This window comes from Brachycentrus maculatus, unplaced genomic scaffold, assembly GCF_059751285.1.
Source record: "Brachycentrus maculatus isolate JH-2025_06_01 unplaced genomic scaffold, ASM5975128v1 h1tg000039l, whole genome shotgun sequence".
NCBI lineage: Eukaryota > Metazoa > Arthropoda > Insecta > Trichoptera > Brachycentridae > Brachycentrus > Brachycentrus maculatus.
In genome coordinates, this window is record NW_028280793.1 from 545,377 (window position 1) to 561,202 (window position 15,826).

General features: G+C 33.7%; 1 protein-coding gene across 50 annotated transcripts in view; it reads left to right on the forward strand.

Moving 5' to 3' along the window:
* Dscam1 (Down syndrome cell adhesion molecule 1) overlaps positions 1-15,826 on the forward strand; it is a 140,275-nt gene that overhangs the window by 39,577 nt on the left and 84,872 nt on the right. The window lies entirely within an intron of this gene.

Here is a 15,826-nt window from a genome sequence, read left to right on the forward strand (position 1 = left end):
TGAGTACAGCACTGTCGCGTCAGTGCCGACTTCAACACAAACAATATAAATACCGTAGAACGGGACTACTTGAACTTTGATGTGTTGCTTGAGTCCAGTACAAAAAAAATGTATTTGGTCTACAATAATGAACGTATCGACATGATTCATTGTTTCCCTGACAGGTGACACTTATTGTCACGATACTTCGATCGATACTACGATCTAAATATTTTTTGTACTGGGCTCAAGTAACACATAAAAGTTCAAGTAGCCCCGTTCTGCGGTAATATAAAAGAAAAAAAAGTATTATATCATTCATAGATAAAACGCATTGATTACAAACCAACTGTCAAATTGACAGTCTTTAGAAACAATGTTGCCAGTTGGCAAACTGGCAACATTGTTTCCATTGTTGCCATTTCACCACGAATAGACTGAATGACCATTATGCGCGTCGTAGGTTCGGTGAATGGGCCGAAAACAATATTCAGCTTGATCCTCTTTTTCAACGCAAAATTTTATTCACCGATGAGGCACATTTTTGGTTAAATGGCAATGTCAATAAGCAGAATTGCCGAATTCGGAGTGGAGAAAACCCAGAAGCCTTTGTCGAAATGCCCTTACATCGTTTAAAAGACACTGTTTGGTGTGCTTTATGGGCAGGTGGAATCAATGGCCCATATTTTTTTTATTTGATATTTAAAATTATTAATATTTTTGATATATTTTGTAGTTATGTACATTATTTTTAAAATCCTCATGTTTATACTCGCTTCGAGAGAAGCGAGTATAAACACGAACCGCGCGTGAATGCTACACACAAAGAGAATAGTGAGTTCTAGTATCTACAAATAGAAATTTCATATAACATATTTCAAAAATTTTAAAATAGTATTAGCGTTTTGAACATTTTTTTTGTCAGCATTTAATGATTATCCGCGATATATTAAACGCAATGAATGTGTCAAAAGCGTGTGGTCACCGTGAAATGAACACATCAGCTGATGACTACTTGTAAACAGTGTCAAGTCAGTTCTCGGCGCCAGTACTGGCGTCAGTAACTAGCTCAATGTAAATCCGCCTTAACGGCTCTGCTACTAAACGAATTATCCAAGACTATAGTGTCTCGCAATCGAGTGAAAATGGAGAATCACTTCCGCCCCGATCCCTTCCTTCACCGTCAAGATTCAATCAGCCGCTTCCGAAAAGGAATCTCCGATCATTATGTCCCAAATTTGTTTTTTAAACGCTGTCAGATGATTGTTTGTCCCGTTTGAGTTTCATTAATATTAATTATCCATTATTTTTAAAATGCGTGATTACAATATTAAACACAAACAACTACAAAACACCCTAACATCCTAAATACAAAAGAATTAATTAAAAAATACTAGGTTTTATTAAGTCTACTCTACAGTGAGGAATTATCGGTTGGGGTGGTACAAGTAATGCATTAATAGTATTATTGTTGCCCAAAAATAAATAATGAAAATAATACTTAAAATTCCGAGATGGACTCCCTTAGAGGAAATATTCAACACATTACTATTTATGACAGTCAAACAACTACATAATATGTTATATATTATATGCTAATAATTATCTTCTTTTTCTTAAATATTGGAATTTTAGCTAGCTAAACTACCTACAAAAAAAATTCTCCTCTCCACCCCCCCTCCTTACCCTTATCCGTACCCAATGATGCATAGGGCACTGCATCGTATTGACGCAGTATTATTTTGATCGTGTCTTACATGAGGGCAAGGTGATCACTCCTGCGTTTCAGGGACCAGTCCAAGGTAATATTTTATAAAAATTAAAGTGTAAAATCACTTATATTTATTTTCACCTCCCCTGGGAATCGAACCTAACCTAAACACGCTAACCATTACACCACGGAAGCGGTCTTAGTAAATACCACTTTTTATTGAAATCACATGTGACATGTGTTTCGATGGATTTAGTGTCATTATTAAATACCTTCGATGTTGATGAATGCATCGAAACGCGTGTCACAATAGGTTTAAAGAAATAGTGGTATTTACCAAGTAAAATTTAAATTAAGAATTGTTCATCTACTCGTATTATGTGATAACGATAAACGTATTAAAATGTTTAAAGTGATTTAAAGTGGACCAAATCCAGCATTCGCGAACAATATTTAGATACTTTCAAAATATGTCGAATAAGTATTATCTTTTAGCACTTAAATATAAGTATTTTTATTCTCAAATCTCAAAATCAAAGGATCTCGGATCTTCCGTTCCTGATTTTGACAGGTATACGAGATCGGCGCGCAGCTGTCGCTTGCCGCCGACCAATGGGGCGACAGGATTTCAAACATCTGTTCGGCTGTGATTGGTCCGCTTGCGTGTGTGTGTGTGCGCCTCCGCGAACAGGTGGCGGCTGCACTGGAATCTCTTCCCACTCGAGTGTAATAATTACAAACTGCAATATCCATTTGTCCGCCTCCGTAGTGTAATGGTCAGCACGCTCGGCTACCGTTCTGGAGGTCCCGGGTTCGATTCCCAAGGGGGGTAAAATAAATATAAGTGATTTTTCACTGTAATATTTATTCAATATTACCATGGACTGGTACCTGAAGCGGAGGGCTGATCACCTTTCCTTCATGTGTAAACGATCAAGATAACACTGCGTTAATATGACACAGTGCCCTATGCACAATTGGGGTGCGGATAAGGGTTTTATTATTATTATTATATCCATTTAGTGGGAGAAGTAAAGTAGTAAATAAAGTAAGAATTGTATTTCACAATGACCTTGTGTCCAAATAATGATATCGTATAGTATAAAGTTACATATACACATATCGCCCACTCCTTTCAAGAACGTCATAAATCAAAAAACGTGATTTTTCGAGAGATCGTTTTTAAAGTTGAAAAATATAATGCAATGTATTAAAAATAAATATGAAGCCACTTACTGAACTTTTTACTATGCAACAGATTTTTTTAGGTAAAACCTGAAGGTTTTTTCTCCATTTGAAAAATATTTATTATATTTTTTAAAAAAATAATTAAACAATGCCTTTTCATCAAAATGTAAAAACAGCATTTTCTGCCCTGTAGCGGGTAAATATCAGGTTTAAAACATGCCTCTTTTGCTGGGATATAATACATTTTCTGGGCATTCCGAAAACATGCCCAACTCAAAATTCACGATTTTTGATTTATGACGTTCTTGAAAGGAGTGAGCGATATCACTAATGAGTATGTTTAACCCTAGATAACTAAACATTCGTCCACGTGACGACGCCCTACTCCGAAAACGTCAAGTGCATTTACTTCCCTGCACCCCGCACCGACATCGTCGATCTCGCATATTTCCCTTATCCTGGTGTTTCTTATTTTGTCTCGTAGACTCTTGCCAGATATGTTTAAACAAATTGTACTTTAGCTTGGAAATGTGAAGGATATTGGTATTGATAAATAACCACTTATTAGTCAACTTCGTTTTATAAAATTCATCCGCCAATTCAGCGATGATTTAAAATATGAAAGTGACGAAACAATTACTGGTATTATGATTAATCATAGCCGATTGTCGTCATAATTTAACCACTTTAGTGCCACACATTTTATTCATAAGATTTTACTTTTATTTTTTAAAAACGCATTAAAAATACAATTTTTTCTATAAAAAATAGTAATTTAACATTCTCCTCACTAGGTCTTAAACTATGACAAAAAAATGTGAACAAGGATTTGATCTATATTGAGATGTCAAAATGTTCATACTGTGGTATTGAAACACAAAAATTCGAAAACTTTGTGTTAGATAAATAAAATTATTTCTTCAATGATGCCAACCACACTTTTAGGTCCTAATAAACGCAGGTGATTTGGGTGAATGCTATGTATTTTGTCACTCCTCATCCCCACCGCCCTGTATTCACCACCCACATATCCAGCTCACCCGCGACCGTGTCATGCACCAGTCAAGTTCACCCGCTTCTCACGGTGACTGATAAATACTACGTTTATACAGGGTGTCACAAAACCGGCTGCCATTTTAAGTTCCAAATTATTTACTATAACATTGAACACTGACATTCGACTGTTATCATCAGCAAGCTTTGAGAATTAATCATTGAGCATTTTTCATACTAAAAAAAAAACTCATTTTCAAAAATTAATTTTGGAGATACGTCGTGTTTTTTGAGTGACTATAATGATATTGAATGCATTGAAACAGGTGTCACAATAGGTTTTTAATGAATAGTGGCATTGACCAAATAAAACACTTTTATGGTTAAAATTGGACGCAATGTTTGTTTGTGGTGTTTTCTTCCAATAATACATAGAAAATTGTCACACTGCGGCCAAGACTTTTCCTGAGGTATGTCATCTCGCAAAAAGGGAGAATCTAAGTGATCACCAAAATCGTATGATTTAACACCATTAGACCTTTTCTCTGTGGACTTTTGAATGTGAATAGTGTACGCAAATAATCCACAGACCATTTCCAGATGAAAACGAAAATTCGACGTGTTTTAGCGAAATTTTGCTGTAATTATCCCAAAATTTTATCAGAAATCAGCAGCAAAAAAAGAGTTCACGTTCGCCAAAATTACTACTACCATCACGCCGTTTCACTACAGGGGTAGACAGAGAGGACTGAACGCCACACTCAAATGTACTGACATACGTTCATAGCTTTTTTCACATCCATACATCTAGTCATACACGCCCTTCGATTACGTAGACTTTTGACACAATTAGATTTTAAGTTCTGATTGATCTGGTCGTGACTTTTTTGGCCATCCTCATATTCTAGAGCATATGTCAAATATTGTATTCCACACGTTACCTCCATATCCATATTCTGTATCAAAATAAAAGCATCTTCACATTTTAATTTTAATATATAGTTACTTATATTTTTTTAAATAAAAGTGGTAGCGTGTTTTAAGACATTTTCTGTCATTGATTCTGTAATCACTTTGTTGTAAAATCTATCCATGTTTAAAGTAAGTTTTACTTAGTAAATACCACTATTTCTTAAAATCTGTTGTGACACAGGTTTCGATGCATTCCGTATTATTTTCAAACAACGTATGTGAAGTAAAATAAATTTTTTTGCTACTACAGTTTTTAAGAAATATTGGTATTTACTTAGTAAAACATAAATAAATGTTTTAAGACACCCTATATATGCGTTAAGTGACACGCAACTAGACTCTGTCGACGTGCATCAGTGATAATACTAGTATTTATGTATGTATCAGGTGTCTGTGAAGGTACGACTATGCTATTGGCGTGAAGACACGACGCGACGTCTACTGTTACTGCATACAAGATATCGATACAGTCCTGTAGTCGTATGCAGTTGGACTAAAAATCAAATGGTAATAAAAGTCTAAAAGTATTAGGTATTTTGATCCCTCTACTGGCAGAATAATTAATTTTTTGATTAAAATTTTACTCGGTAAATACCACTATAAATAATAATAACAATAATAATAAAACCCTTATCCGCACCCAGTGGTGCATAGGGCACTGCTTCATATAAACGCAGTTTTATTTTGATCGTTTACACATGAAGGAAAAGTGATCAGCCCTCCGCTTCAGGTACCAGTCCAGGGTAATATTGAATAAATATTACAGTGAAAGAATCACTTATATTTATTTTACCCCCCCCTGGGAATTGAACCCGGGATCTCTAGAACGGTAGCCGAGCGTGCTGACCATTACACTACGGAGGCGGACATAAATAAACTTGGTAAATATCACTTTAAATGTAAGTGATTTTTTCATTCTAATATTTATTCAATATTACCCTGGACTGGTACCTGAAGCGGACGGCTGATCACCTTTCCTTCGTGTGTTAACGATCAAGATAACACTGTGTATAATTCAGTGCCCTATGCACCATTGGGGTGCGGATAAGGGTTTGAATTGAATTGAAATACCACTATTTCTTAAGATCTATTATGACACGCGTTTCGATGCATTCCGCACCATTTTCTAACACTGTATGGTGTTACTTACGTTTATGTACAAGCACTATCTGCTCATTTATTTAAGACAGCTGTATAAGGAACAAACCTTGACCAATATTACTATATATATATGTCTGTTTTTAGTGGGTTGGTAGATATTGCGTCATGGGCGTAAGGCTGCCAATGTAAATTTAATTTGTAGAGGAAGTTATTTTAATATATTAAGTCTACCTTAGAGTCTATTAGAGTCCATGATTTTGTTTATTAATATTTATATTGTACATAGTTAAGTCATTTTGTTATGTTGTATTTTTTGTCTTCTGGTGCTTTTCCGATTGCTGAAGCTTGTCCGCCATATTGGACTTTGTTGAGAGGATGAGTGTTTTTTTAAAGGAGAAAAAGTCACTACCGACAGACAGGAGGTTGTTGAGATCCACTGATATAAATTTGCATTGTGTGTATATTATTCAATTTCAAATTCATTCCAAATTCGTTTATTCCATTTTCGAGGTTTTTTTCATTCTCCATGTCTGAAATATTATTTTACAAAATTCTATTCATTAAGATAAAAAAGAACGACAATTCACATAAAAATTGTATGAACGAATTTGGAATGAATTTGAAATTGAATAACCTACACACACATTTGAACGAATTTGGAATGAATTTGAAATTGAATAACATACACACACATTTGAACGAAATTGGAATGAATTTGAAATTGAATAATGTACCGCAAACAGTTTAAATCGGTGTTTCTCAACCACCTCGTGTCTGTCGCCAGCCAAATTAAACGTTTATAAAGTACACGGTGTGCTCAGTATTATTCTGTGCATAGCTAGCCTATATATTACAGATCAGATCAGGTTTCTTTAGATGTAAAAGGATTGCTTTGAGTCATCCGATGAAGTATCTTTAGAATTCAATTTGCGTTCTCGCTCTGTTCTGCATACTGATTTAACTAGAATAAATATGGTATTGTACAATAGATTTTTATTTTTAAACAGTAGTGATGTGCAATACGACTACCAATGTGGATGACCGCTTATGGAAATAAACAATCGATAAATTATAGCGTAATCTCTTTTTTATTGGTTAGTAAATTCAAACAGAAAAAACACAAAGTAACCAAACCATTCGCATCTCTGTATGTCAACATGTTATGTATATTATGTTAACAATAGATCTGCTACTGATATTTCAACATACCCGTAGACGAAGAAAAATATGGAAGTCTGGGTATTTATAGAGATTTTGGCCTGTTATAGGCTGGTTTATGTGATCTTTTATACAGTGTAACATTCACAATTCTACCCATGATTGACAACTACATTACTCAAATTTTAGAAGTTATATTTATGCTTCAATTGAATCAACCTTAGCAAAATATAACTTCCGAAATTTGAGTAGTAAGGTTGTCAATCGTGGTTAGAATAGTGAGTTTTACACGTATATTACTTAAATTGGCCAATGACAGGTCGTAAGTCTTGACTTACATATTTTTTACCCATCATTAGGAACCACACTACTTACATTTTGATTTCAAACATAGTGCCGAGAAGTAGCATGTTAATAAAGGTATCAATCGAAGCATAAATATAACTTCGGAAATTAGTTTTTTGTCCGTTTATTTCAAGGCTGATACACACACGTAAACGCACGTGTCTGACTACCCTGTACTTTCAGAATTGCAACCTGACAACCATGAATATAGTATGAATTGCCGATTGCCAACCTGACAAAATCACAGAAAGTTCACTTCACTTCACTTTGGGTCGCCATGATGGTAAACAAAAATAACGAAAAAACGCGACGGCATGATATACGATAGAGATCCAAAACCGATATTGGCCGCAAAATGCACAGCTGACGGAAAACGCTACACACAATAATAACAGACAAAAAACGTATCGTTTATAAACATGCATATCGCTCACTCCTTTCAAGAACGTCATAAATCAAAAAACTTGTTTTTCAGGAGAGCGTTTTAAAATTTTGATAATATAATATAATGTATTAAAAATAGAAATCAAGCCACTTATTCAACTTTTTACTATGCAAAACATCTTTTTAGGTAAAACTTGAAGGTTTTTTCTCCATTTGAAAAATATTTAGTATATTTAAAAAAATAATTAAACAATACCTTTTCTTCAAAATGCAAAAACAACAATTTCTACCCTATAGCGGGTAAATATTAAGTTAAAAATATGCCGCTTTTGCTGGGATAAAGTACATTTTCTGGGCATTTCGAAAGCATACACAACTAAAAAAATTTACGATTTTTGATTTATGACGTTCTTGAAAGGAGTGAGCGATATGTGAAAACATTCGCCTGTGTGTAGAAGCCATAAGACAACATTTTATCACTCAATATATTTATGATGTCATTACTCTAGCTTGGTCAATAAATGCATTCGGCTTCAAGGCTATTTTAACTTATTTAATTGTGAATTGCTTGCAAATTATAAAAGATAGTTTAAGATAATTCAATTCGAGTTTTTCATTCTCAACAAGGTAAAGTTGTTTATTGAGATGTGAATATGAATGTCATTACACAAAGTGAACGAAAAAGGATAGTGTTATATTACCATACCACAAAGTTAACAATGGTTTAAAATGGTTCAAAATCTGCAATTTTCCACAATGAAAAAAATTGTACCCAGGCATATATACAATCAAAGGGACAATCCAAACTTGACATATATACATTTAAAGTTACAACATTTTGAGTGTGTCCAAATACTTGTTCACAAAATCTGGATTATCTCCAATTATAGGAGTAATTTTCATATTATTTTTTGACATCTCATCAAAGGTGAAGAAGAATATGAAAGTCTGGGCATTTAAGGGGGAGACGACCGTCATAAGCCGGTTTAAGTGATCACTTTACACACGTGTAACGTTCACCAATTCTACCCATTATTGACAACCACACTACTCTGGGTAGAATAGGTGAACGTTACACGTGTGTAAAGTGATCACTTAAACCAGCCTATGACGGTCGTCAGCCCCGTAAGTGCCCAGACTTCCATATTCTTCTTCATCTTTGATGAGATGTCAAAAAATAATATTTTATGTTACTTCCGGTACGTTAAACATATTGTGGACGAGTATCTTAGTTGAACAAAAACTAGACAAAACATCGAAATATTCTAGCGTGCTGACCATTACACTACGGAGGCGGACAAGATTCTTAAATTATATCAGGAGATTATTTATTTTGTAAACGAATTTAATCTTTATTTGTAAGACACAATTATAATTTATTTTGAATATATGTATAACATATCGCTCACTCCTTTCAAAAACGTCATAAATAAAAAATCGTCAGTTTTCAGTTGTGCATGTTTTCGGAATGCCTAGAAAATGTACTATATCCCAACAAAAGCGGCATATTTTAACTTAATATTTACCCGCTACGGGGCAGAAAGTGCTGTTTTTGCATTTTGAAGAAAAGGTATTGTGTAATTATTTTTTTAAACATACTAAATATTTTTCAAATGGAGAAAAAACAGTCAGGTTTTACCTAAAAAGATCCTTTGCGCAGTAAAAAGTTCAATAAGTGGCTTGATATTTATTTTTAATACATTGTATTATATTAAACTTTAAAAACGTTCTACTGAAAAATTTATTCTAAAAAATTAATTCTAAAAAAAAAGTTTTTTGATTTATGACGTTCTTGAAAGGAGTGAGCGATATAGGCTATGTATTAAATAATCATGTTAGATTGTTCTTAGAATTTTGACACGGAACCTAACCTTATATCGTCTATTCTATTTGTGTTCACATTACGCCGATTTCTTTATATCAGTGTCTCTCGTAACAGAGCCCCGGCGTAAAACGAAGTTTATCCGTATGTACAAAATTCTACTTAACATTTCAAATGCTCGTTTGGATTGAAACACCATACACCTATGTATCTGTGTATGTATGTATGTGTACATAATAAGATTAAGGTTCGGGCATCCAATTTGGGTAACAATGTAACTTGACAATCATTTTCTTCTCGGATTCAATTCTGTAATATGTTGACTCGCACTTCGCGTGACTCAGGTATGTATAATATAATATGCATTTTTGTGTAAGGCGTGGAATAATTCCAAGGAATCTCAATCACGTTTTAAGTGCTCTGTGAATAGGTTATATACCTCTACAGAATGCCATGGCGTTACATTAATCACCATAGATACTAGTGATCAATCAGATAGTGTAGACTCTACGATCTTCTTTAAAATTATGATATGATGATCTGGATGATCGCAGAAAATCAGCAGATGTGATCCTATTTTATAAATTGCTCAACGTCCTTAGCTGCAATGGATCTTTGTCAGACGGGAGGAATATCTAATTTAACATACTCAACCTATAAAGGATTGTATGAGACTCATTTTGTGTTTATAACAGCCGATATAATCAATATTTTCATTCATCACTTTCTTTTGGAAAATTCGCCTTCGTAAATACGTTGTTTTCGTAAGTTGGTAATGAATGACGTCACAGAAACGATGGACTTATTTTAATATTGGTAACATTGCTAAATTATTGGCGGCTCTATTTGTTGATGTCTATGGTCTTTTAAATTTTACTTCATTTAACAAATTTTAGTATATGTTATTTGAATATATGAAATACAAGTATATATGGAATTTTAACGCTTATTTCAAGTACAAATTCAATCATATCATATATTTTCCAACGAGTTTATAAAATACATAAGAATCATTAAGTGTGACGTATAATATTACAGCGAATTGGGTGTGCAAGTATATCAGAAATTTGCATAAAGTATTCAAGGTTTTACAATTATTTACGAGAAGCCTTTCCTTCTTCCTGGTTCCGATATACTTATTACCTAACAATCTATAAAATAACAAACTGAATGTTCATTTGTTCAAAATCTTAAATCTTCTAAACCTATTCACCGATCGCTGTGAAAATTTGCACCACATTGCATTTAAATACGTGCGTATTTTTATATCTATTTTGTTTTTACGATATATCTGTTGGTGTTTCTGCCTGTGCTAGATAAAAATATTATGTTTTTAAAACATTTTTATTGCGATGGTAGCGCCATTTGTTATCAACACATGCAATACTAACATTGCTCATGGCAGAGAGCGTGCCACTTGACTTTGCTGTCACTAAGCGTTTTCGTTTTTTGCATTTGTTTTTTATTGCATTCTTGTTTTGATAGATTTTTTTAATCTTAATATTATATTTTTTTACAATTTTTTTAGTAATATTAGTATATATATATCCACTCTCAGAGATTTTACCGGTTCTACCTGTTTCGAGACGTACCCGTCTCTTCGTCAGGAAAATCACTACAACAGCATGCAAGCAATACTACACGTCACTACCATTGCACTATTCACACACTTATAACTACATACTTAATAATAACAATCATAAAACCCTTATCCGCATCCCACTGGTGCATAGGGCACTGCTTCATATAAACGCAGTGTTACCTTGATCGTTTACACATGAAGGAAAGGTGATCAGCCCTCCGCTTCAGGTACTAGTCCAGGGTAATATTAAATAAATATTACAGTGAAGAAATGTTGATCACATGCGATTTTGGTCGGCCTAGTGCATGTTGGTCCTCGGGACATTTGCATTATTAATTATTAACACCGCATACAAATGAAATTAATACGGAATACACCAAAACACGTGTCACAATAGATTTTTAGAAATAGTGGTATTTACAATGGATAGATATTACAACAAAGTGCCTGCCGAATCAATTAATGATGTTAATTTTGGGATGGTATTCGTTGCTTTTTATCGGTCAATATTTCTTTCCAGCTAATGTTTTTGATGGCAAATTATCAAATATACTAGACGCTAGACACAGTTATAATTTACAAGCGATATTACGTACAAATAATAGTTATTTTGCACTTTGTTTCATGTTGATGGCTAAAAATTTAATTTTATTCCATTCACTTATACTTAATCGTCCATGAAAACCGTGTCGAAACTAATGTGCTCGTCATTGCATACATAAGCAAGAAGTATGAAATAACGTTATATTTTGAAAATTTGGTCCTAACTTAAAATAAAATTGACACTTAGTAAATTATTTTACCGTATTAATTACGCACTCAGCGTACACCGACTTTGAAATATTTAAATTAATTAATTTTAATTAATTTGGCGACTGGGGCTGTTCTAGCTGCCGGTCATGTAAAAAAAAACTTAAAAAATTGAACGAGACAATTGTGTTTTAAAAAAATATTAAAAAAATATTTTCTAAGTAACTTTAACCGTAGTTTAGGTGAAAATAAGATTCGTTATGTTATTTTTTGACATCTCATCAAAGATGAAGAAGAATATGGAAGTCTGGGCATTTACGGGGCTGACGACCGTCATAGGCTGGTTTGAGTGATCACTTTACACGCGTGTAACATTCACCAATTCTACCCATTATTGACAACCACACACACTACTCAATTTCTTGGAAGTTCTATATGTATGAACCGATTCAGAAACATTGTTATTGAATCACTAGAACTTCACTAGAGACATCAATTTATTGGTGAGATGAAAAAAGGTTTTTATTGAACAGAAACTCTTATATCAGTAATTGGAGATAATCCAGATTTTGTGAACAAGTATTTGAACACACTCAAAATGTTGAAAATAACATAGGTTATGTTAGTAACATCCTGTGTTTTTAAATAATTATTTAAAATTTACAACATTTTGAGTGTGTCCAAATACTTGTTTACAAATCTGGGTTTTCTCGCTTATAAGACTCCTATATTCTTCATCTATGTTGAGATGTCAAATATAAATCAAAATTAAAAAATCAAAAATAAAATGTATACAGGATTAGAGTATGCTCATAAGCATGCTCAATTAGTAGCAAGACTATCTTTACCTTAACCCTTTCCACTCTGATCATTTTTTCTCATAACTGATCAGCTACTCTGATCAAAAAAATGCGACGTTTTTCTACCATCAAAATAAATATTTTGGTTCCCTGATTTTGGGACACCCTGTCTGGCAATTCGTATGACCATGTTAATTAAGATTAACTGTATTTATCTGAAATATTTTTTGGTGGAATATACTTGGGTGATAGAGAAATCAGTGATAAAAGTTATGCCAGACGTTGCCCACGGAGCTGCCTACTAGAATCATACGGGCCAGAATGTCTGGCCTACAGAGTGGTAAGAGTTTACAAATACCACAGGATGCAGTGCCATATCGTTCCGGTATAAGATCAGTATTCCGACATTTCCACGGTTACGCGGTCGGATAGCTTTGTTGACACCTCTCCCGAGTCCCCTTCCCGCGACACTCTGGCCCCGAGGACAATAAATGAAGCATGCATTGTTTAAACACCACTCGTCCCCCCAGTGCGCTGTATGCGCCACTTGTTCGAGTAAATAATGTGCTTTATCATTAAATGAGCAATGCTTTCATAGCTGAGCTATTGTGAGGACATGCCACATACCGAATGCCGACTAGAGGTGTGACTAATGCGTTTCTGTAATTTTTCCCATTTTTTATATTTCTTTCTAGTTCTTAAGGGTGTACTCTCAAATATACAAAATCAGCACGCGACTTTTTTTATTACGCGAAAAACTTGTTTTTTCAGCACAAAAATGGTGTTATAAGGGGGTACTCTTTTAAGTATACAATTCAGTAAGCGACAGACGTGTCTCCGCGCACATTTTTTTTTGAATATATATTAGAATTCGTTTTTTTATAATATACATAAACTGATTTTTTTAAACTCCTTATTTGTGTAACTCTTTTCTTTTCGAAACCATGTATTTATTTCGAAGAAAAATTTATTTTTTCAATACTAAAACGGTGTTTTAAATTACGTCAAATGTTACCAGGATTTAAAGCGTATAAAGAAAATTAAGTTGCGATTTATGGAATACTGGGTTTACTCTCACATATACAAAATTATTACGCGGCACATACACATACGGTGTTTAATAATGAAGCCGAATGCATCGAAACACGTGTCAAAATATATTTTAAGAAATAATGATGCTAACCAAGTAAAATTTTAATTGAAAATGGATAGATAATACAAAAGTGCCGAATCACGTTAAATAATGACATTAAATATGCATAGCTTATTGAATATCGTCTAGAAACGAACTAATATTTTGTTTCTTTTTAAAAGGTTAACTTAGGTTAAACATAAAATGGCTGCAGAGTATCTAAAAGAGCTGTGCATTCCAAACACATTGGTCAATAGACGTCTCACGCTTCGATCGGCTACAACTGATATAGGTAGTGTGATATTGCCTTTGCTGTTGTGGGACCGATGGCATGGAGTGCTCTTCCACCAGTAGTTAGTAACAGTAAGAGTGAGATGATCTTTAAGAAAAAAAAATTAAAAACGCATTGGTTTGCTAAATCCTTTTCACAATGTCCTTTTCCTTAATTAAATTACAATGAAGCGCCCTTGAGGTAGTATTTTACGAAAGTGGCGTTATATAAATTATCTAAAATTATTATCATATAACGTGTATTTGGTTGCAACTTTGTGTATAATTTATAAGCAAGATAATCGTGATTATACTAGATATATATGTATAATTTATGGGAGACAACAGTAGCTAATGGGGGATGTAGGTATGTACCCTTATATTTATTTTCTGGGAAAGGAAGAATTTATTGATATGGCCATATTTTAGAGAATTATTATTTTAAAGCTTAATACAATTGTTGGTAATATTATTTTTAAGAATTTATATAAGTAGATGTAATTATTAGTTTATCCATAACGCATCATTAGCTACTGTTGTCTCCCATAAATTATTGCTGCACGTGTTAAAACTGTCACTTAGAATTGTATAGCTACATAAGGACCGTAGTCCATTTGATCTTCACATTCGTTTGATAATGCCCTAACAAGGCGAAACAATTGTCACAATATAATTTTTTGTGTGTTTTTGTTAATAAAATACAACTTAGTAGACTCAAAAAATCTGTGTTTGATTTAAAATGAATACATAAATTAAAATGGAGTTCTACAAATTAAAAGCCAAATCAATAAATACTAGATATAAATGACCGTCCAGTTTATGCTGCGAATTTTTTATATCCTCAGTAGCCATAAATACATGCTAACGAGGTCGAGCATCGACTTCGCAGTTTTTTTACGCTGGTCGGTTACCTCATTATTTATCTTACGAGTATAGAAACTTTCTTGGACAAACAAACCAACATTCCCATGTATAAAAAAGAAATAAAATAAATTAAAAAATCGCTAGGGAATTATTAACATGAGCAGAAAAAAGCTCTATGTTTGCAAATTTAAAAAATCAGACACTGGTTTACACATTTGTTTGCTAAATCATTTCCACTATCTTCTTTTCCCCAATGGATCATTGTCAGACGGGAGGAATATCTAATTTAAAATATTCAACCTATAAAGAATTGACTCGATGTTTATAACAGCCGATATAATCAATATTTTCATTCATCATTTTCTTTTGGAAAATTCGCCTTCGTAAATACGTTTTTTTCGTAAGTTGAATGACGACGTCACAGAAACGATGGAATTACTTTAATATTGCTATCATTGCTAAATTATTAGCGGCTCTATTTGTTGATTTCTATGGTCGACCTGGTGTAGAGCTTGTGACCTGTTTTTAAGAGGGATTAGCCTCCTGCGATGTTGATTCCCAGCTGTCAATCCATCTCTTTGGTGGTGTGCCCGGGAGTAGTCTACATTGAGGTTGGCCGCGCAGTGCAATGTGGGGGAGTCTGGATGGTTCAATTCTCCTCACATGCGCATACTTGTATATGTACATTGTCTTATTCGTTGCCTTCCCCACCTAACGACATCTCGTGTTTCTTATTCTATCTTGTAAACTCTTGCCAGATATGCTCCTTAGAGTC